Source organism: Psammomys obesus, unplaced genomic scaffold (assembly GCF_907164565.1).
Source record: "Psammomys obesus unplaced genomic scaffold, mPsaObe1.curated_primary_1811, whole genome shotgun sequence".
NCBI classification, from domain to species: Eukaryota; Metazoa; Chordata; class Mammalia; order Rodentia; family Muridae; genus Psammomys; species Psammomys obesus.
In genome coordinates, this window is record NW_026589147.1 from 20,003 (window position 1) to 43,925 (window position 23,923).

General features: G+C 39.5%; 1 pseudogene; it reads right to left on the reverse strand.

Moving 5' to 3' along the window:
- Positions 1-15,658: 15,658 nt before the first annotated feature.
- On the reverse strand, positions 15,659-16,808 carry LOC129674930 (protein ARMCX6-like; annotated as a pseudogene).
- Positions 16,809-23,923: the final 7,115 nt, after the last annotated feature.

The window sequence follows — 23,923 nt, forward strand, 5'->3', positions numbered from 1 at the left end:
TCTGAATGAAGGAATAGCAATTTGATGGCTTATATCATCAGCAGAAGTAAGCACTCCAAATAACTGGTCACACAATCTTCCCTAGAATAAATATTTGTGTTTCACCAGTACCAACTGTCAAGATGTAACCTCAGATCCAGAATGTTATCCAGGCTCTTAATTTGGACAGTAGGTGAGGTTGGTAACTTCCTCAGCTATGAGTGGGAATAGAGGTAAGGGCAGGATGGCAAAAGCACTCACAAACCTTGTTTTGCTGCTGGAGATGTCCTAAGTTGTGCTTAGTAGTTTTGCAGCTTGTTTCCCTAGTCATAGAAAAACTTACCATGATGCTCTTTAATTTTCAGGAACATGTATGGGCATATCTAGTATGCACATTTGCTAATGTTTCCACTTGGTAATTGATTTGAGGCAGGAGACATGAGATTGGCTGTTTTACCTTTTGTCACCTCACTCCTTCCCATAAACCTCTTCTCTGATAGAAATCTTAAGTGTTGAATTATTACTATCTGGGATTCATAGAAAATAAGGGTCTCTAATAAGAGAGTGCCAAGGCCAGTTTTATATATGTCAGGTTTGTAAGTTAGGGAAACTTCCAACTGATCTCTTATGGATTTTAAAAGTTATTTTTGAGGACTCAAAGGTTCTGACTCATATACAGGCAATGTTTTTCCTGTCTTTGTATAGGATTGTTGTTTTAATTACTAAATCTTGAGGATAAATAATAAGAATGAACAGAGGTACAGGGTGCCAAATCTCACATGTTTCTCTCAGTTCAGGGGATCAGAACAAAGAGAAATGTATGTGGAGTGAGCAAGCTGCAAAACATGTATCTGACATATCATATAATATGATATGAATAAGACTGGGAATTAGAAGATTAAACAGATTCTTCTCTGTTTTAAATTTAAAGGTGAGTTTTCTTTAAATAGACAATTCATTTGTTTAGGGTCAGAGCCTCTGCCCTGGTATCCCTAACTAGCTAGACTTGCCCACCCAACCTAAATAAACCAATTAAAAGAACCAAATTATTAATGAAAAGCAGAAACAGGACTGGGCACATTGGAAAGAGTGTGACAAAGAGACCTACATGATCTTCTCCTGTTAAATCTTTCTTCAGGGTCTTGAAGGTTTAAATAGAAAGCATTAGATGTCAATAATTATGCAATCCTGGTTAATATGTAGTCCCATAAGTGTCCCATTATTAACTGGAATCCAGTCTGTCTTGTAAGGTAGCCTGGAAAATTGTGAGCATTGTGTGAGATCTCTTTCCTTCCTCTCTAGCTAGCATCAGGCTTCATTCAGCCTTTTCTTTCTCCCAGCTTGAGATTATTTTTGCAGTCTAGATCTTTGGGGTTCCTTGTGTCATTGGTCCAGATCACCAGGGTGAGGGTCTCTTTAGAATATTCTCATTTGCTCTAAGCATGCCAATTACACTTCCATCCTATTGGCTCAAAATTCCCCAAATAAAGTGTTATACATCAAAATCTCCCATTTCCTTTCTCTTGACAATATTCAGTTCTTCCCACAAGAGACAATGTTGTGCATTGTCTTGTGCATTATTCCAGCATTATTCCAGGGACACAGCATGTATACATACAAATTTTGGACACATGCAGACACACATACACTGAACAGTATGTGAATAACCTTGTCATTCCTCAACCTACTACACAAACATCTTGATTTTAATAGCTGAATGGCATGTTATTGCATTAATATATCTTAATTATTTAGTGACTTGATTATTAGTGGATATTTAAGGATTCTCTTACCTCCATTGTTTTCTATTATGAACACTGCTTTACTGATTGACTTCACATGTTTCATTCTTTCTATTATCTTTTCATTCATTTACTTGAGTTGATTAAATTCTAGCTCTTTGGCTGGAGTTAAGACAAGCATTTGTTGCTCTTGCAGAGGAATCAGGTTCAGTTCCCACCTAGCAAGCACATGGTGACTCACAACCATCTGTGACTTCACTTACAGGGGAACTGATGCCTGGAGCACCAGACACATGTGGTGCACACACATACATTCAGACAAAACACTCATACACACAGAATAATAAAATTAACAAATCTAAATGTAAAAATTCTACTTCTTGTTGCTTATATATGGAATATGCAGTAAGCTAGTATCATTATTTCTATGTTTGTTTGCTATAGGTGATATCACTTGACCACAATTATTAACGATAAAACCAGTATATTGGAATTAATTCTTATATTTCTCTTTCTTTTTTTTTTTGTTTTGGTTTTATTTATTTTTTTATTTTTTTTGAGACAGGGTTTCTGAGACAAGGTTTCACTGTGTATCGTTGGCTCTCCTGAACTTGTTTTGTAGCCAGCCAGGCCTGGAAATCAGAGATACACCTGCCTCTGCCTCCCCACGTGCTGGAATCATAGGCCTGCCCTGCTGCTATGGCTTCTTTCTCTTTATCAGTTATTTTGAGCTATATAATTTGTACTCTATCAAGTTTATCACTCCTTCATTTTGTCTGTAGCTATAAACAAATTTCTTTTGATCTTAGTCCTATATTAACAGAAAATTTACATTAATGTGTATTTTTAAGTAAAATTTTGAGATTCTAAGTACATTATTAACCCTTCCATGCATAGCCTTCCTTTCTTTCCTTCAAAGTTATGGCCTTTTTTCTTTAAATTATTTATATACAGAAACACACACACACACACATACACACACGTACTTGGTCTATATAATGTTACTTGTAGGTAATAGGTTTTCAGAGCTGACTAATTGGCACATTTTTTAATATAGTTTCTTTCTTCCTTGTGTTTCTGTCACTCTGGCCTTCATTTCCATGACTGTTAAGTTTCCTTTTGCACATTTTCCTCCAAGGCTTGATAGTGAAGATTTCATCTTAATCTTATCTTACCATCTTCCTTTAGCTCTTGCTTACTTACGTCATTTACCTACGTGAGCTATTTAGTGACAGTTTTCACCTACTTTTATGGTAACTCTTGTCATATAAGTTTTCACCTACCATCCATTTCCTGTGTCCTTCTTTCCTTCATTCAAGTAGTACCTCTGCTTATTTCATAAGGATTCCATTCTCATTATTTACTTTTCAACAACATTTGGTTTTCTTGAACAAGGTACTTATAAGAAGGCTCATCACAAAGGCTAGAGTTGTTTTTCTTGATACTAAGTATCTTTGAGATGTAGCTGTCAAGCTATTAAAGCCAGTCATTTTTTTCCTGCTAGTCAGAAGCTATCAAGGAGGCAGATTAGTTTCTGAAAATATGACCTCTCTGATGTCTTATTTAGCCTGTTTTATTCTGCTTCCTGTAACCTGACAGAGCCAGTCCGGCTTCTGTTAATAATTTTGTGCATGCCTCTTGGTTTTTATTTATTTATTTATTTTTGGTTGTTGTTGTTTTAAAATTGTTTTTATGAAAGGTACGAACTTTCTCTCTTTTTCAGGCCCCTGTAGTTGTCTAGAGGCTAACGCAGAGAGTGCAGCTTGAGAATTTCTGGAAAATTAACTGAAAGACTATCAAGCGTAAAACCAATTTACAAACCTATGGAGACACTGTGATGGAGTCAGAGCCCAGTATACTGAGAGGCCTCGTTCAGGCAGAACCTCTGTTTAGGCTTAGGAAGGCAAACTCCTTCGTATTTTCTGCCAGTCTTCCTGAGCTTTCTTACCACAAGTACAGGAACAAAGGTAATCACAACAGCTGCTTCCTGTGCTTGCAACTGAGTTTCTGCCAACTAAAAGCAATAAAAATGACATCAAAAGTGCTTAAACCACCCACTGCAATTTTATTTGAAGTACTTTTTCTATCTTCATTTTCATAGAAGTTATCATACTCCATTATATTTCCTGTTTTTTTTTTGTTTTTGTTTTTTATTTTTTAATGTTTTGCCTGCTGTATAATAAGTCCATGTACATAGGTATAGTTTATTTTGTTTACTATTGAATTTAGCTTTTCCTGACAGCACAGAATCATAAGTGTATTTTCTTCTCACTTTTATTGTCCACTGTTCAATATGAAATTCTGACTTAGGAAAGAATAGTTTCAACAGAAATAGTTTCAATAAATATGCATTGGTTTTGCAAGGATAAAAGTGTAAAATATGCTAAGCAATATTTAAAGCATGGACCTAGGTTGATACTACTTTCTGGAATTTCAACTTTTCTGAACTTAATAGGGTCCTTCTGATGCAATAATTTTCAATTTTTGGTGATCTTGCTCCTGCAGGGAGACATTTGTTAGTATTTGGGTATGTTTTTTAGTTGTCACAAAGTAAGGAACGAGTGTTATTGATTTCTTGTGGGTATAAACTAAAGATGATGCAGTATGCAGGACAGTCACTGGTGCAAAAAGTTAATAGCTATGGAGAGGGGTTGCATATGTGTGTAGTATACATGCTAACATGGATATAGGTACACATGTGTTCACATGCATGCATGTACATATTCAGGCCTTAACTTGACCTTGGGTGTCTTAGTTAATTATCTTTCACTTAATTGATTGAGGCAGGCTCTCTTTCAGAACCCAGAGCTTGCTAATTCTAGATACTCTATAAAGCTCATCCCAGGAATCTCCTGTCTCTGATTCTTGAAAGCTGAGATTATAGGTGGCTAGCATGCCTGCCTGGCTTTTACATGGATTCTAGGGATCAGAATTCTAGCACTCATGTTTGCATGGTAAGTACTTTACCCCTGGACCATTTCTCTATGCCCAGAAATGTTAATAGTTTTGAGGTTGAATAATCCTGTTGTTGAGGTTTTCTTTTAAAACTGCCAAAACAAACTTACATCAATAATTACCTTCTAATACAAAAGTGATATATACTTTTATCATTTGTGCTATCATCACTCATCCTTGCATCCTATTTTTGATGTTTGTGTTATTATTTTTGTTTAATTGTACAATTGACAAGCATTTTCAACCATTTAATTTTTTAAGTTAACATACAAAGTAATGCATTTCATTATACCATTTTCACACATGGATGTCATGATACTTTATTCTTTTTTTGTCCCTTCCCCCACTGCCTACTTTCATGCCCTCTCTCTCCTTCTGGCTGGTTACCTACTTCATAAAAATACTCTTCCTTTTTGCTTTCATGACAAATATTCCATTATCTTCTTTCGCCCCTTACTACTTAAGGTTACTTACTTTCTTCTTGTGATCTCCTTTCAGTTTTCATAAGTAAACACTAACATTAACAGACAGACAAACATGCATATTTAAATATATATTTTATTTTTTATACATGGTATTTGTCTTTCTGAGTCTAGCTTATCTTCTTTAACATAATTTCCATAAATTTTCCTGCAGATGCCATGATGTTATTTTCCTTTATAAACTATGTATAGTTAGGGTTTCTATTCCTCTGATGAAACATTATGACCAAAAGCAATTTCAAGGAGAAAATGTTTATTTCAGTTCCACATCACAGTCCATCACTGAGGGACTATAGAGCAGGAACAATAACAAGGTAGGAACTGGGAAGCAGGATCTAATGCAAAGACCATGGAGGATTGTTCTTTATGGACTGCTCAATCTGCATTCTTATAGCACCCAGAACCACCAGCCCAGGAACAGCACAATAACAGTGAGCTGGGCCCTTCCACACAAATCATCAATCAATAAAATGCATCACAAGCATACCAAAAGAACAATCTGGTGGGGGAATTTTCTTAACTGAGCTTACTTCTTCCCAAATGACTCTAGTCTGAGTCCATTTGACATAAAAACCAGCCAGCACACTAAATAAATTCAGTTTTATAAATGCACCACATTTTCTCTAGTCATTCAACAGTTGATAGAAATTTAGCATAGTTCCATTTCATTTAAAAATTTTAAAGTAATTTTTGTGTATATTGTGTTTACTACCACATTTATGTTTCAGTCAGAGAACAACTTGTGGGAGTTGATTCTGTCCTTCCACCTCCTGAGTCCAAGGAGTTAAACTAAGGTAGTTGATTGGTAAGAATTGCTTTTACCCACTGAGCCATTTTTTTCTTTTTGTTTATTCTTCTGTTATACAATACCTCCTGCCTGCAGCCTCTCCTTCCTCCACTTTTCCCAGTACCCCCATTCACCTTCCCTTTTCCTCCATTTCCCTTCAGAAAAAAAAAGGCCTACCAGTGATAACCAAATACAGCCTAACAAGATGCAATAAGACTAGGCACAAACACTCATATAAAGGATGGATGAGGCAACCCAGAAGGGTGAAAAGGGTCCGAAGAGCTGGTGAAAGAGTCCACACTGAGCCATCTTACCATTTGGGGTTCCATTCCTTAACAACTGTGAATGAATAGGGAAATAAATGTAGATATGCAAACATGTCTATATGTAAAGTTCCTATCTGATACATGGTTGGCATTTCCCCCTATTATGTAAACTATTTTTTTCACTGTGGTAGAGTTATGAACTTCAAAATTTGGTACATATATATCACAATTGTTATAACATTTTAAAAAGAAAATTTACATTTAATTATTTCTATGTATTTGAGTTGAAGGGTAAATGGATAAATATGATTGAGTATAGGTGCCCATGGAGGTTAGAAAAGGGTGTCAGACTCCCTCTAGCTGGAGTTACAGGAAGCCATGAGACTCCTAACATGGGTCCTGGGAACTGTACTCAGGCCCTCTACATGCTTTTAACCAATGATCCATGTCTCTCAGCCCCTGTTATGACTTCTTGATGAATCGCTCCTTTTGTTAATATATAGTGACTTTCATTATCTCTTCTGATTTTTAAAATCAATTTTATCCATTATCAGAGTAGCTATATCAGCTTTTTTTTTTTGCTTCCTTTCTCTTGACTGAGTGATTTCCAATATTTGACTCTCAGTGTTTGAGTGTCTTTGCCCTTAACAAATATTTTTGAAGACCACTGTATTCCAGGAACTACTCAAAGAATTTGGCATTTAGTAGTAAGCAAGGCAAAGGTAACTTTTGTCATGCAAAAGAAGAGGCTTGTTAGAATAAATATGATAGCTAAATTGAACTTTAACATATATATCTAATTTTAGTTTTATTTCATAAACATCCACCAATATTTATTCCTTTTGTACTCCGTGGAACAGTGTTAAACATCTTGCTGTGGGTGGTCTTTCGTTTGCCACTTATCATCTTTTGTATCTTATTTGTGCCAGGCTGTCATTTATTAAGTCCTTATACCTGTGGCCATGGAGGATTATGAATCCTGAGAGTGGATCTGGAAATATTTTTCTTAAACTACGTAAGATGGTTCCAGTTCTAGGATTACATGGCTGCATTTATGTAGCCTCATTTATATCCACCTAAATAACTTTTGTTATTATCAATGCCTAGAGTCAAGAGTAGAAAGCTTGTTTCTTTTAGATTACAATAAAAATGTAAACTGGAACTCAGATGCATTCAGATGTATATAAAAAGAAAATCTCAGTGCATTCTTTCCATTACAAGGGCAAGATCTCCTTGATTTTAAGACGCCTGGAGATATCCGTTTGACAAAGACACCATCTGCTAATATTATTTTAGTTTAATCATACAGTTATTCAGGAAATCTTACAAATAGAACCTAAGTCTTTCCTGAGTTGTGGGAGGATCACCTGTACTGCCACTCAGTTACTTCAGACTGTCCTGGGAGCGATGTAGCTGTGATCAAGTTTTCTACTTTTGCCAACAGGAAGCCAAACACAGTGCATAAATCAGCTACAGAGAATTATGAATGCATTTATCCTAGGGATATTCACCTGAATCGCTCTGAGTAACTTACGAGTTTCTCAAGGCTGCCTCATCACATGTGACATGGTCAGATCCCAAGGATGCCTGAGGATGGCTTTTATTTTAGTTTCTAAACTCCGAGGTCAAGCGTATTATGACACTTAGAATAGCTGTTCTCACACTCAAGGGTCAATAGATTATTTTCCTTTATGTTCTTTCAAATACAGAATTTACTCTCTGCCTTAATTAGCTGTGCTTTGGGAACAAGCACAATTTTGTTTGATGTATCTGTTATCTATTGCTGCATAAGAATCATTCCAAAACTCAGTGGCTTTAAACAGTCATCTTACTTGTTTCTTAGTTTATGGATCAGTATGTGATAGGCTTACCATGTTAGTTCTGATGTTTTTGCCTGAAGTCAATTAACATGACTAGAGTAAGCTGGCAGGCAGATCAGACCGGGGCTGGTTTCCTGTAGCTAAGATGACCATAGCTGTCAAGTGGAAACAAAGGGTGCTTAGCTAAAATTCATTTCCAGATGAACAATTAATATTTTAAGTTAAAGTAAATTCCACACATCCGTGATACACACACACACACACACACACACATTATCTGATGTTTGCTGAAATTTAAATTTAACCGGAAATCCCTTACTTTATCTTACAATTCTTTGTTTCCTCAGAATACTCATCTCTGTTCTGAATTTCTCCATCAGCCACAGACTACCGTGGGCAGCTGCACACATGATGGTTTCAGAGGAGAAAGAGTACATGCCTCACTAAAACTTCACTATTCAAGCCATTTCTTGGGATATGTTTGCCAAAATTTAAACTGATGAACATAAATCACACATTTCAGCTCAAGTCCACATGGGAATGAATTATAACAGAGCATGTGTCACTGGGAGCCATTACTCTACAGTGTTCTTGGAGGCTCATTAGTATTTCATTTCCTTTATGTGCCTTTCTGTGATTTTAAACTTCAACGTATTTTTATTTTTTTCTAGGACAATTTTATGCATGTATATGATATTTTTATCATATCTCATCCCATTACCTACTTTTATCCCTTTCTCACTCCCTCTGGACCTTTCTTACCTTCATTTCTTTCTTTCTTTTGTCTTAATGTCTCACTGAGTTGCTTGCATAGGTGTGGGGTTATGTACTGGAACATTGGCCAACTTTCCAACAGCTACAACCCTGAAGAAAAATAACTCATCTCTCTCCCATCTGACATAAACTGCCAGTAGCTCCTCAACCAGAAGTAGGGCCTCATAAGTCCTCTCCCCTCGCCACCATGGTCAAATGCTAATGGGTTTCATCTCGTGCAGGTAACTACAGCCTCAGAGGGGTTCTGAGTACAACATCCACATCATATCCAGAAGACAACTTTCACAGCATTTCTCCCCAGTCTCCGCCCCTTACATTCTTCCATGATATTTCCTGAGCTTGTGGAGGAGTAAATAAAGATGACTTGTTTATGGCTGAGCCCTCAGAGCTAAGTTATTCTAACACTTCTGTCAGTTATGATTCCCTGCATTAACCATTGTACGCCGCACAATGAAGCTTCTTTGAGTAAGGTTGCTATAGGCACTAACCTATGGGTATAAACACAGACATTTAGAAGGCACTTTGACAACTTGTACATTTAACAAAACATAATAGGTCTTGCCCTAGGGCCGATGACCTCCCTGTCCTTGAGGATTTGACTAGGTTTAAAACAGCAGGCATGATCTGCTTTGCTTTATTTATTCTAGTTTTTCTAGTCTCTATGTCGTTTCCCACCATCACAATTCCTTAACTGTTCATGACTTCATCTTTTACTTCAAGTTTTCTGTCATCCTGCTCCACTTTGCTGTGGTTAGCCAAGGCCAGCTGGTTTGGCTATCATCTTAAAAACAACAATTATTGCTATCTCAGTTGTGGTCACTAGTTCCTGTATTCTGTATTTATCTTAGACTTGATTAAGCACCTTACTTTCTTAGAGTACATGTTCAGATATTTCCTAAGTGAAGATCCATAAGATGTAAATTTTCTGGGTAATCAATTCCTGATTCCTCTTGCCCTTTGGAGGCCATAGACTGTAGAGATCTCTTGAATGCTAAGCATATACTCTATCACCTAGCCTCCTGAAAACATATTGATTGCTATCAAGTAACCTAACCAATAACATTTTGAGGGATAGAATACCCCAAAAAAAAAGCCATATTCTTAAGATGTTAAAAGCATTCATGTGGGCTGAAGAGATGACCTAGCCATTAAAGGGTAGGCTCAATCCAAAATAAAAGTATTCATGTGTTGACATTTCACAGTCAGTGTTATGGCTAGGAACTGTGAAGCCAAAGACTTTCTTCCCACCCACAGAATCTTGCAGGGCTATTTTTCAACATTAATTTTCTAAAATTTCTTGAGAAAATGTTTACCCAAGAGCACTCTTTTTTTTTTATTGTGTTAGGCATACAATGTATCTTTATCTTTAAAAATGAGTACAGAAAAAATTGTGATGATAAAAGTACAAATCAGACATAATTAACACCAAACATTAATATACTGCAATACTTTGTAATAATCTCTAAGGATAATTAATAAAATTGAGTTATGTACATTGTTAGGATCAAATTTTCTGACATTTCCTGCCAGATACAAATGCTATTGCAAAATTGATGTATATCTTTCAGCGGGCCATTCAAATTTTTTATAGAAATATGTGCATGCAAAATAATATATAGTATTATTTTGGATACTTAAAATTATATGAATGGCATTTTGTTGTATCTTTCTGCAAATTGAGTGCTTCACTCAACATGAGGTACGGGAGAATTGTCTAGACTGATATACAGAGATCTAGTACACTTATTTTTATTGTTGTATAAATATGATTACATAAATACATGACATATTACTTATTCACAAACCTCAAATAGACATCAACCTTTCACTGAAGCATAGACCATTAATATTAGAAGGAAAACAAATACTCACTGTATCATCAGTACTGTTGTTCTGGAGGTCCTTGACAGTGCAAAGAGATAACTAAGGGAATGAACTATGTGTGAACTATTGAATAGCAAGAGATAAAACTGCCATAATTTGTAAACTACATTTATCTACATAAGAGGTCAGAGAGATTAAAGAGGCAAAACGGTAAAAATGATGAGTTTACCATACAACCTGATGACAGAATAATGTTTAGCTACCTTTTACATCAACCAAGAATAATTGTTGCTTAGTACATTTATTTTTGAATGTGAAAGGAATACATAAGTAAAAAATTTTAGAGGAAGGTCTTGGTAAAAAAAAAAAATGTATTTCTATGCTGTTTCAATATACCTGGCAGCATTTAAAAAAAAAATCGAAGTCCTCTTTTTGGAGATATTTCACAGATATTTGACATTACACTAGAAAATATATAATTGCAAACTCTAGAATATAATGTAGCATAAATGATGTTTATGATGGCAGCACGCACACTATTCTGCAAGTGAATATGTATTGAAGATACAAGACTTTGGCAAAAGAAAAAGACCAGTGCCTGATTTCCCATAATGTTAAACTCAACAGAATGAGATTCCCACAGGCTGCAATATACCTGAGAGAGTACCTAGACAGAGGCCTCTTGACAATCACATAAAGGAATTTCCTCTCACCAAGACACATACTATCTGCATTAGTCCACTCAGGAAGCTGAGGCGCCAAAGCCAGTTAGAGTAGCCTAAAAGAAAGGAGTGTGCCTCAGAGGAGAATGTCAGGAAGCCACAGACAAAATGCTGGGTTTGCTGAATAAAGATGCCACACTAGGATATGAATGGACTACTCAATGATGAGAAGAACCTCATTACCAATGCAGGAAAAGAAGACTTATCATATTGTTATGCCCATCTTGCTGAACAGTACACTTTTTTTTGTTTTTGCTTGTTTTTTTCTGTCTTACTTTTATTATTGTTGTTTAGTTTAGTTTTGTTTTTACAATTTATTCACTTTGTATCCCAGTTGTAACCACCTTTCTCATCTCCTCCGGGCCCCACCCTCCCTGCCTCTTCCTCCCCTATTCCCTTCCCCTAGTCCACTGAGAGGGTAGGTCTTCCTCCCCTGCTGTCTGACCCTAGCCTATCAGGTCTCATCAAGACTGCCTGGATCCTTTTCCTCTGTGGGATGGCAGACCCCCTGGCCAAGGGAAAGTGATCAAAGCGCAGGCAACAGAATTCATGTCCCCGACTGCCCCTGCTCCCCTTACTACTAGGAAACCCACATGGAGACTGAGCTGCCTATGGGTTTCATCTGAGGAGGGGGCCTCTCCATGCATGGTCATTGGTTGATGCATCAATCTCTGCAGGACCCCCTGGGCCAAGAATTTTTAGTTCTGTTGGTATCCTTGTGGAGCTCCTGTCCCCTCTGGGTATTTCTATCTCTCCCTTCTTCCATAAGATTTTCTATGCTCTGCCCAAAGTTTGGCTGTGAGTCTCTGCATCTATTTCTACTGCCTGTTCCCTCTCTTCTATGCTAATAGATTAAAAAATGTGGTGCATTTACACAATGGAATACTGCTCAACTATTAAAAACAAGGAAATCATGAAATTTTCAGGCAAATGGATGGAACTAGAAAAGATCATCCAGAGTGAGGTAACCCAGAAGAAGACACGCATGGTATACACTCACTTATAAGCAGATATTATTAACCATGTTATATAGGATAAACATACTAAAATCTGTGGACCTAAAGAAGTTAAACAACAAGGAGGACCCTAGGGAAGTTGCTTAATTATTATTCAGAAGGGCAAACAGGATAGGAATCTGTTTTGTTTTTTGAGACTGACTCTTCACTTAACTCTGGCTGTCCTGGTACTCACTTTGTAGACCAGGCTGGCCTCAAACTCAAAGAGATCTGTCTGCCTCTGCCTCTCAAGTGCTGGGGTTAAAGGCATGTATCACAATGCCTTGCCTAACAGTGTGCTTCTTAGCAGATCCATACGAAAAAAGTTAACATAAGAAGGAACAAGATAGCTGAAAAGCTGTGAAGGGGGGCACATTCTATAATCAGAGTGTTCAAAGAGACCCACACCCCTTACACCAAAAACAAAATCATTAAAATAGAGACAGCCAAGGAAAATAAATATCTAGGCCCAGAGCAAAGAGAGGAGAATGACAGATTGTGAAGGACAAATGCCAAATCTGGCACAGCAGGGAAAGGGTCATTTCTGCAGGTCTCTGAGGACCTCTGATTCGGTACACTTCTGAACCTCAGATTTACAAGCCCAATTTTGTGAGTTGCTAAAGACTGGAGCAGTGGGATTCTCAATAAGCTTCTAATAGGCTGAGGTAAGTCCGGAGAGGCTTTCTAAGGTAGAAGCTTGTTAACATTCACAGAAGAAAGCCTCCTCATCAACATCACAAGGAAAGCTATCTACTGTTGAATCAACCAATGTCTCTTAATCAACACTGCTAATGTACAAAGACTGACTCAGCAGTGGCAATACCAGTCGAGGAGAAGCACTTAAAAGCCAGTGTTGTGGAGGCAAAACTGCCCTGAAAGTCACACAAAGGGCTGCATGAGGGTACATTGTTCCAACATGGAATAGCTAATAAAAAGGTGAAATCCTGCCCTCATTTCCAGGGAATGGAGTGAAGGGACCTCAAAGCACACAGTCCCCAGGGACAACAGGTGGCAGGGGAGGGTTCCAGAATGAGGGTGGAGAAACAGTGCCTTTTGGCACCACACACAAAGGTACTCAGGAGAAGCAGCAGCAAATCCAGGACTCCTTCGTTCAGAAACTGGAAGTCAGTCTGCAGCAGGCTCACATCACAGAGCAGACAGCTCACACCAGAGTACAGCTCTGTAGAGCTGGGGTGTCAAGGGCAGTAGGAACGATCCGGCTCAGTGTTTGTGGTGGGAAAGCCCAGCAGCAGACAGGTACATTTTGTGCTCCAGAGCTAATTAGATCTTGGTTGTCTGTGCCCAACAGGATGGGCGTCCCAGTGGTCATGGCCACGGCTCCTTTCATATGCCTTCTGGATCGGAAGCCCCCTTTGAAACGGGTCTCCTACCTAGGCTCTAACTCCCACCACACGACCAGTCAAGGGATGAGGGGGCAGACAAGAAAGCTCTGCATGCCCACCCAACCAATGTTTTCAGGAGGGCACTACCAGCAAATGAACAGGAGGGGGCGACCTGGGCCAGGACCTGTGGTGGAGATGCTTTGGTACCAGGTGGCTTTCCTGGGGCACAGCTGCTCAGAAGATGTACCCTAGCCACTGAGGCCCTCTGAGAGTTGGGAGGCATCTGCAGTCTTCAAGTCTCGAGTGCCTGCAAGATGCTGGACCGCAGCACACTACCGGGAACTTGGAGTTCTGTGATGTGCAGACGAGTAGGGAGGCGCATGCTAATTCCGGCCAGAAGCTTCAGCAAGGACAGGAGCCTCTGCCTTGCCACTGTGCTGAGGTTAAAGAGGCCTAGCAGTGAGCTGCCACTGATGACAGCACTGGCAAGGCAGGGTGGACCAGGACGAGAGGACACAGGTGTGTGCACAAATCCTCCTTGAATGCACATCATCCAGCCAAACCGTGGATCTCTAGGCTCAAAGCGGGGGGAGGGAGCGGGACACCACAGGCAGTTGTGGGAAACAAGACAGGGTCCCTCAGCCAGCCAGGGCAGCCCAAGGCACAAACCCATGCTGGCTGTGTGGTGCGTCAATAACCACAGGCCACTGGCCTCATCCAGTGTCCCGGCACCTTGCATGGGCAGTATCCACTCCTGGTTGGAAAACTCTCCAGAGTTGGTGCAGGGGCCCTGGCAGGCACCTCAGCTTACTGGTCACCACGGAGTGCTGCTGGAAACAGGGCACAAACAGGAGAGCTGGAACTCAAATGGTGTGTGGAGGCAGAAGAGGAAATGAAAGCTATGGAGAGATGTACGGAAGAGAGCAGGCAGAAGGCAGGGTACTGTGCACAGAGACCACTGGTGCACAGGACACAGTGTCTCAGGACAGCACTCCAGGGACATCGGCAAGTACATGACACCTGTCCTGCAGCAACAGCTGCAGCAGCAGTAACAGCCACAGCAGCGTCCCTCACAAGGGGAGCACATGTCTCTTGCTTTGCCGTGGCTCTGGGAAGGCCTCTCCTGCCAGACACATGGCAAACATGCAGGCAAGCCAGTTCTGGCGAGGCAGGAGCTGAGGAGATTTGGAAGAGGTCTGGAAACAGGAAGAGGGCTGTGAGGGAGAGTGAGCTGGTCGGGCCTGGATGCATGGCTCAACACATAAGGGCCTCCTCGCACTGGTGTGTGGCTCTAGCAGGCAGAACACTGCTGTCTGCAGGCAAGTCACGAATACCACTGACAGCATCTTGCCCACTGTCTTTGTGGGGAGTTCCTGGATGGCCCCCCTCTAGAAAGGGCTGGGGAAGAAAGGAGGCTCCCCAAAAGTGAAGCAGCTGCCAACCCCCTCACCCTGCCAGGAAGCAGTGGTTGGGATCCTGAGGGAGGAAGGAGGCAGGAAGTGGTCTTGACAGCATCCTAGGGGGACAAGAAGAAGGAAGCAGAGCAAAGCCAAGTGGTAATCTTTACAGGGGAATCCTTCATCAGATGGGCACAGCTGGGCGACACGACCCACTTCAGGGCACACAGATAAATGCTGTGGACTCGGGCCTTCAGCCCAAGGAGGACAGTGAAGGAGGCCTCTTGCTTAAGGGCTTCCTGTGCTCAGGGCCCCATAGTGCCTGCTTCAAGGCTGTTGTCCTCTCTAGTCCTCTACACACACCTTCACCCTACCCCTCTTGAAGCTGACTTGTGCTGAGCACAGCAGTTCCTTTCTGCCCCTGGCTCCTGTGAGCACTGCTCAGTGCATCTGTCAAGGAGCAGGGACCCCAGGCAGCTGGACTGTGTGGTGCATTTCATCTCCTCCCTGTTTGTGCAGACCGCAGGCTCAAAGAGGAGGCCCGAGCCCCCTTTTAATTTAATTTTCTTGCCAATCAAAGCACACACATTTATTGATGATACACACTGGGGGTGGGGGAGGGGACCTGGGAGTAAGAGGGTCAGTCAGTACAATGGGCAGGAGGGAGGCGCATTTCTTCCATTAACATGCTAACCATCCATCAGCTAGTGTAGGAAAGAAGAAAGGAGAAATACTTCAGCTTAAGCAGTGGCAGGTGCGTGTTCGGGACAAACTCCTATATGGGTGTAATTTCTGCTAAGTGGTCCCGCTCAGGCAGGGAGATAACCACAGGCAAGAGCAGCACTCCTGGTGTTGCCATTTGATGTTCCTCATCCGCAGCCAGCAGCCACGGGGATCCCTTTACCCTCTACTGTATGAAGAAGGCTCCAAGGGAGCAATTCACAATGCACTTTACCTGCAGACTACAAAACCCAGAAGTTGCCCACAGCTCTTGGGGAACCCTGCCTGGCCAAGAAGAGTGTGGCCCTCCGCTTGGCAAAGGGAAGGAACTTTCACCCATGGAGGAGCCCACAGGCGAGGCTGCATCCTTGGTAGCACCCACTGCAGTTTCTTTGCCCTCAGTAAACTGCCAGGGCTCTGGGTGGCTTCAGTCTCATTCTGTTCGAGACAGCCACTTAAGGGGAGATGGCTTCCAAAAGCATCTCTCTGCTCCCACTTCTGATAAAGAGGCACATGAATGAGAACAGCATTTGGGCAGCCAGCGCTTCCTCCACCAACACCTGCTTTTCAGACAAACCCATCAGCGTTTCCAAACCCTGAACCTTTGCACAGCCACTTCCCTCGGATATCAAAGGAAACTTCAGGTCTGAAACGGACTTGGCAAGCATGTTATTAATAACTGTCATGCTTATTAGCAGATTTAATCCTGCCTGCTGCAGAAATGACTTGCAGCAAGGTAACACTGTCTCCCGATACACTTCATCAATGTACATCTTAATCTGGCCCTGATTTTCAGTACTGGTGTTTGGGTTTTCCGGGACACAGGGAGCCTTCTCCCTCACAGTGGGCTGGGCGGTGAGGATTCTGCTTCCAAACACTGAGAGGCTAGCCAAATGACTCCTTACATTGTGGCTAAGGGAAAAGCCAGCATCTTTGGGCTCAGTGAGCATTTTTTCCCTTGAATGGAAGCATACTTGGTCAGGTCAAGGATTTGAGTAAAAGCTTTTTGTCAGCCTGGTGGTGGTACACCTTTAATCCAAGCCCTTGGGAAGCAGAGACAGGTGGATCTTTGTGAGTTTGAGGGTACCGTGATGTACAGAAAGTTCCAGGATATCCAAGATTACACAGAGAATCTTTTTCTTGTAAAATAGAAAAAAAGGAAAAAAAAAGTTTCCTGCCTTCAGAGTTCCAAATATCAACTTTTCAGTCAGCGGAAGAATCATTCTTGTTTATTCCTATGATCGTATCTTTGTGACTTCCAAAATCCTTTTCACAAATGATTTAATTCTACATCATTTTCAAGACTTGGGCTTTCTTTGATCCTTGAACTGAGACTAATGCCCTTATTCAGCCCTGTCTGAAGCCACCCACTCTTCTGTTCTTTTATTTTTAATTGGTTTCTCCTTTATTGCAGTTGTGGATGAGCATTCTTACCACTTTAAGACCTGGCTTGCACACCAGATTTCAGTAGTTAATCAACTAAGCATATCCTATATCCATCAAAACTCACACATGGACCTCACTCTTAACAAAGTTGTCTAGTGATAGTCTTCTGGGTCCCACATTATTAGTCATGTCTCCTGAATAGAGTCTCTTAATGTCCTAAGAGCAATGCAGCTTTAAGGTGAGTCTTTCAAGAAGAACATGTTAACACCAAATCAATCAATCAATCTATCCAACTATCTACCTATCTATCTATCTATCTATGTATCTGTCACTCCCTTCTCTCTCCTTTCCCTCTCTCTTTCTGTCTTTCTCTCCCTCTCCCTTTCCTTTGGAACCATCCTCCCTCTCTTTCTTGCTTGCTACTTTGTTTCAGAATTAGAATTTCCAAATGTTTCTGTCTGAAATTTCCCTCAAGCATAACATATGCCTTTTCATTGTATTTTAATAGAAAGTGGTGCTGGGGAAAGAAAACAAAGACTTTAGAGGCAGAAACAGTATTCTGGATTCTGACTTGCCACACCCAATTCCCACAATTTTCTGGGCTATAACACTCTATAGAAATTTCCTTCATCCATTTCCTAGGTTAGCTACAGAAAAACAGAGGAGAAAGAATCAAGTTTGGTGCATGCACTGATACAGAATTCTCAGGTATGTTCCCTCTAGATTCCAGCTTTAGAAGTTTTCCATTTAAGCCCAGTATGTTAGATACTTGCATGAATATATAATTAATCATGAATCACATTATTATGTACAACTAAAATGCATGCACACAAATCAATGGAAGGCAAATATGAGCAGGTACAGTGATATATGTGAAAATATTATAAGGAAATCCATTAGTTTCTACATAAAGTAAGTAAAATTTCTACACAAAGTAAAACATTTGTTTTCAGCACATTGTTCACTTTATCTTCCAGTCAATTTCTGACCTGGATGCTCCTCCACAGTTGCTAAACTGTTTTGCTATGCAGTTTCCCCACCCTCCTTTCTACACTATGAATGCTGTCACTGTGTTCACAGAAGCAAAGAGAGTGAGGATTAAGGGTTTTCTGGGAATAAATGTGGAATGGCAGGTTCTGATAAATAGCTTAAATTCATTCAGGGTCTTTTGACTGGTTCAAGCCTGATGTTTCCTTAAAAGAATATAAACTTTATAGTGTCAAACATCTTGAGGGTGACTTCCTCTTCCCTTCCCTTGGTTTGTGCTGCCCTCTACAGACAGAAAAACAAAACAACATGCTTGTAAAGTCTTGTCAGTATTTAGAACTGGAAGAGAAGGCCACATATTCTACCTTTCACTAAATTAGGACTCTGGAGAACATTTCCCACATATCAACACCAGGTTCCCCAAGCTAGTCTGGGTGTAGCAGTCTATGGACCAGGTTCCCAGGTAATCTTCATTTTCATACCAAATTGTTCATATCCAGAGTGGTTCCTTTCTTCTTTATATGGCCATAAATATGGTCTCACTGAGATCAGTAAGAGCTGATGGTTGGACCAAAAGAACTTCACCTCTCTACAGTTCTTGGTCACTTAAGGTCCCCAGTTTCTATTCCCACCAGCCTCTGCCTCCCCGGTGCTGAGATTAAAGGCAAGGCAACCAAACAACACCCTATGTTGCTTTTTATTAGGGTATTTTATTATAGCAACAGAAATTAAACAAGAACATTGGGTAAATTAATGCCCCTCTCCACAGTTTGGAAGTACAGATAAAATCAGTCACAACTAGCTTGGTTGAAACAGAAGGTTCTGGAACCAATAAATGTAGCAGTACTTTAACAAAAAAATTTGACAAATTGATAGATCTTGGGAATGAATTTGCTGGAGGATAAATATTCTTAGACAATTACTCTTAGAGAAGTGTAGAAGCAGGACATGTTAACATAGTCTCTCTCTCTCTCTGCCCTTCCCTTTAAAAGAAGGTATTAAAGCTATATTTTAATTGATTTTACCTCAAAAACTCAATAGGTTTTCTCATTGAAGATAAAAGGAAAATTAATAAACTCATGTTTTTGGCAAGGACAAAGAAAAATAACAATTATAAAGAATTATCAAAATGTTAGTTCTTGCTGGGCAATGGTATCGCATGCTTTTAATCCCAGCATTCATTGAGGCAGAGGCAGTGGATCACTGTGAATTCGAGGTCAGCCTGGTCAGCAGAGAAAGTCCAGGACAGCCAAGGCTACACACAGAAACTTTCTCAAAAAAAAAAAAAGAAAGAAAGAAAGAAAGAAAGAAAAAGCATAAAAAAGACAGAAAAAAAGGAAAGAAATTCACCCACATTCGCTGTTGGTGTTCCTACTCTCAAAACAAACAAACAAACACAACAACAACAAGAAAAACAGAATAGACTATGTTCTTAACTATCTATGATTATTGATTTCTACCATTCTGGTGATTCTCTGAAGAACCAGTTCAAAGGGCTTGCATTTATTTTACTGAATTCAGAAACTTCCAAAGATGAAATGTGTACTTTATGGACATTCTTTGAAAATGTATAAAGGCAAATACACTTATCTTACTAATACCTGGGGTGTGGAATAGCAATGAAGGTTAAAAAAAAAAAGAGTGTATAAATTACAAGGAAATCCTGGAGAATATGATGCTCTGAGGAAAAATTCCTTGGTAAAGCTTTAGCCTCTTTCTGAAATCTGTAATGCATCCACAGGTCTGGGGACATTGATGGGCACACATGTTTAGTCCCACTACTCCAAGAAGAAGCTGGTACATCTCTATGAGTTGGAGGCCAGCCTGCTCTATTTAGGAACTTCCTGGCTACCGGCGATACCTAATAAGACTCTGACAAAAAGTAAAATAAAAATGCCAAGATGACCCTAGGCTTTCACTTTTGATTGATCTTTAGGTATAGAATGTGAAATATATGCAGAAGTGAACTTCAAGGAAGAGTTCTACATTATGAGAATGAGTCTTTAAGGTGTGCCCCCAACACATGTTGTCCATTTACAAACAATGGAGTGTTTTGTTTTGATTTGATTAAGTTGCAAGTCTTAAAGGAAATCTCTATTGACTCAGTAGATGAATGTTAAACTCATGTAATATTCATTAAAGTGGCCACAGTAAAAAAAAAAAGTAGTCTTTCCAGATTGCTTTAGTAAAAAACAAAACAAACAAACAAACAAAAAAAAAAAACAACAATCAAAAAATCATCATACCAAATAGCAAAATAAAGCTCCATGAAAGCAGGCTCTCATTTCCAGTTGTCAAAATAATTGTGGGTTTTTGGGGGGAGGGGCTTTGTTTTTCTTTTTTTAAGAAAAAATATGTTTTAAGACATGAACACAAGAGACAATCTGAGCAATACACAGAGAATAATAAACTAATACAGACTGCAAATCTATTACTTTAATATACTCAAAGAAATGAAGAAAAACATCAAGAAAGGAAAACATAAGAATGCCTTTTCAGCAACAGAAATTCGACTGAGATAGACATTTGAAAAGAAAAAAAAGGAGAAAGGCTAAGGGAAAGACAGAAAAAGAGAGAGGAGGAAGAAGAGGGAGAGGGGATTAAGTAAAATAACCAGAGGGCTAACATTAGGTTACAAAATGAGCAATAAACCCAAGGATGGGAAATTTAAAATTATGAACTTTGAGCAACAGACAGTAAAGGGAAGAAAGAAACCTGAGCTAAGCCTGTGTGATACATGGAACACCATCTAACAGACAGATGTAAACATTTCTGAAACCCAGAAGGAGGAAAGAGAAAAGGACTGAAATCCTACCTACTCAGGAAACTAAGGAAGGAGGATCTCTCAAGTTCAAGTCCAGCTTTGGTTTCAGCTGAACTCAAGGTCAGCTTTGGCTATTTAGTGAACCCTTATCTCAAAGTCAGAAGTAAAAAGGAGTCTTAGATACATACTCTACCTCTTGCCTCATATGCATGAGGCCCTCATTTCAATACCCCAAATACATACATACATACATACATACATACATACATACATTCATATTCTGTTATTTAGAAAATTCTTCAAATCAGGACATTTTAAACCTGAAAACTACAAGACATTATTTAGAGAAATTTAAGAAGACCAAAATAACTGACAATGCTACTGGACAGGTAAACTCAATGTCATAAATACATTAATTTTTTACCACATGTATGTGGATGCAATACAATCCCTATAAAAATTCTAACGTGTGTATGCACCTGTGTGTTTAAAAACCTTTTTAAAAAAAATCTGGAGAGAATGGGGTGAGAGGACAAAAGTCCTGTAGAGAAAAGAGAAACTGAGGATGGGGACATTTCTGTGACAAACTGGAGACCTAAGTCAGGGTAGGCTCCTGGGAAGATATTAAGGGTACTCAAGCAGAGACTCATAGTAACAGAGGCCATAGAGACTGAAGAGGACATCCACTAACTAGACTAGTCTGCTAGCAGAGGGAAGGGAACACGAACCTACTCACAAAATTGACTCCAAATTTACCCTGACTACAAGATGTTCAGGGGTAAAGAAAGAGCAGATAGAGCAGAGACTGAGGGAATGCCCAACTGATGCCTGGCTCAAATAAAGACCCACCCTGGTATAACTGGGTGGAGCCCAATTTTGGGGTAGACCACCCCTATGGAACAGGGCGGAGGGCCCATTGAGAGACTGCCCTCTATCCCTTTGGTTTCTCCTTCCTCTTCCTTTCTTTTTGCATTCATTGTACTGGTACATTGTTTTCTTGTGTTGTTATTTTATGGGTTTGTTTGTTTGATTATGATGGTCTCAATAGGCAGGTGACCAAAGAGCTGTGCACCATGGTGACTTTGCTTGCCCCATGCTCCCAGCGCTGTAAGCTGGGATACCTCTGGTGGCATGCCTCAGGTGGGACAGATGGAGAACAGCCAAGAGCAGGGTGGGTGGGGAGAGCTTGCCCAGACTGATGGGACAAAGTGCTTGAAATTATGGCTGGATCAAGTAAGAAGAGTTTTGTCTGTCTGTTTTAAATGTACATATGACCATCACATATTTCTTTCTGACTGATCTTAAATGGTTAATATGTTCTGTACGTCTTGGTTATAGATTAAGAGTTATTGGATATGTTTAAAGGTTAAATTCAAACTCTTGTTTAGAACATATATGTATGCATATGTGTTTGTAAGATCTATAGAAGCATAAACGTTTTTAAATAGCAACCATGTGGCTTGTCATGCAATGTGATGTGACTTCGCCATCTTGAAATTGCCAGGTGGTATGGGACAGAGCAAAGGCAAAGAAAAAAAATTACAGGACTTCTTAGTCATAATAAATTTTGTTTACCATCCTATTTCCTTTTAGACTAAGAAGACAAGTCTCATTTTAAATTGGTATTGATTTTAGAGATCAGATTATTTGCACTGGTAAAATTTGGTTTTGATTTTTAAAAGTATGGTTATGCTTCATGACTTTACTCCTAAAAAGGGTACTTTATTTTAATATTGCAAAAACAGATTTCTTCTAAAAATGTGTTTAAGGCTATAAAACATTTTAAAGTTTATCAGGCATTTTAAAATAATGACCTTGGGCAGTCTAACAAAGAACTTGGAACAATTTCTCAGCCCTTTGGGAAAGGACAAAAGACCTTGATATTTATTTTATTAATTTTCCCAAATGAAACCAAGCCATACTATTTGAGCCAATTAAGAAAATTGCAGCTTTTACAGTGTATCATGTCAGAATGGTAAAAACCCATGGAATGACTTATTAAAAAAATGATGAGAAAGATTTTGATGGAAGTTTTTATGTTGTCTGAAAAGCAAGAGAGAAAGCAAGAAACTGGGATAATAAAGAAAAGAAAAAAGAAAAGAAAAGAATAGCTTGCCTAAAATAAAAATGTCTGCTTAAACCAGAAGAATGGAGCTAGGAAAAGCCTAACCTGAAGGTATATAGAATGTTATAGAAGGTCAGAGTGTGTATAGAAAGCCAGAGAGCATATGAACTGTGTTTGCTTTGGTTTTTCATACCTGCAAATATGACTTGAGAAAGAACTATAAAACATGTTGTTCTTCATTTAAAGGGCTGGTGATTTTTCAATGCAAAATATTTTCTTTTGTTTTTTAAAGGGAGAAGAGGACTGCAGCTCCATGTTAGCCCAGGGTTATACAGTGTTGTATTCAAGTCATTGTTAATCATTATATGAAATACATGCCTGACCGCCAGTTCCTGAGTGAATAGATTAATACTGTTTCTTTCTGGCCAATAGGTTTGGTATGGCCAGAATAGTTCAACTACAGTTTAAAATTGTTCTATACTGCTCTATTATGCAATTTGTTCTAAAACTTATTTGATTACAATGTTAGAACTTAGTTATGGGAAACTGTAAATGAGCCACAGTGCTATACTGTGGGAGGTAGCAACACCATCAGCGACACTTAATGGCTATGTTTTAAATTGCCGCTCACAACACATGGCTAGCCACCATGTTGGTTCAGGGGTAAGGAGGATGGAACTATGGTTTCCACCTCCATTTTTGTTGAGGGCTACCAGCTGTGTTTAGTTCTCTGTTTAATGTTAAGTGAAACTTTTGTTCTTTAAGTTTTTGCTGTTCAGTCTTAATGCAATGTCGTAAGATCAGCATGATTTGCTAACCCCTCTATGAACTGTATCTGATTGAAAGTTTTGCTTCAATTTTAGTTCAGAAATATTTTTAAAGTTATGCTAATGACTGCAGTTGGTCACAAGATTG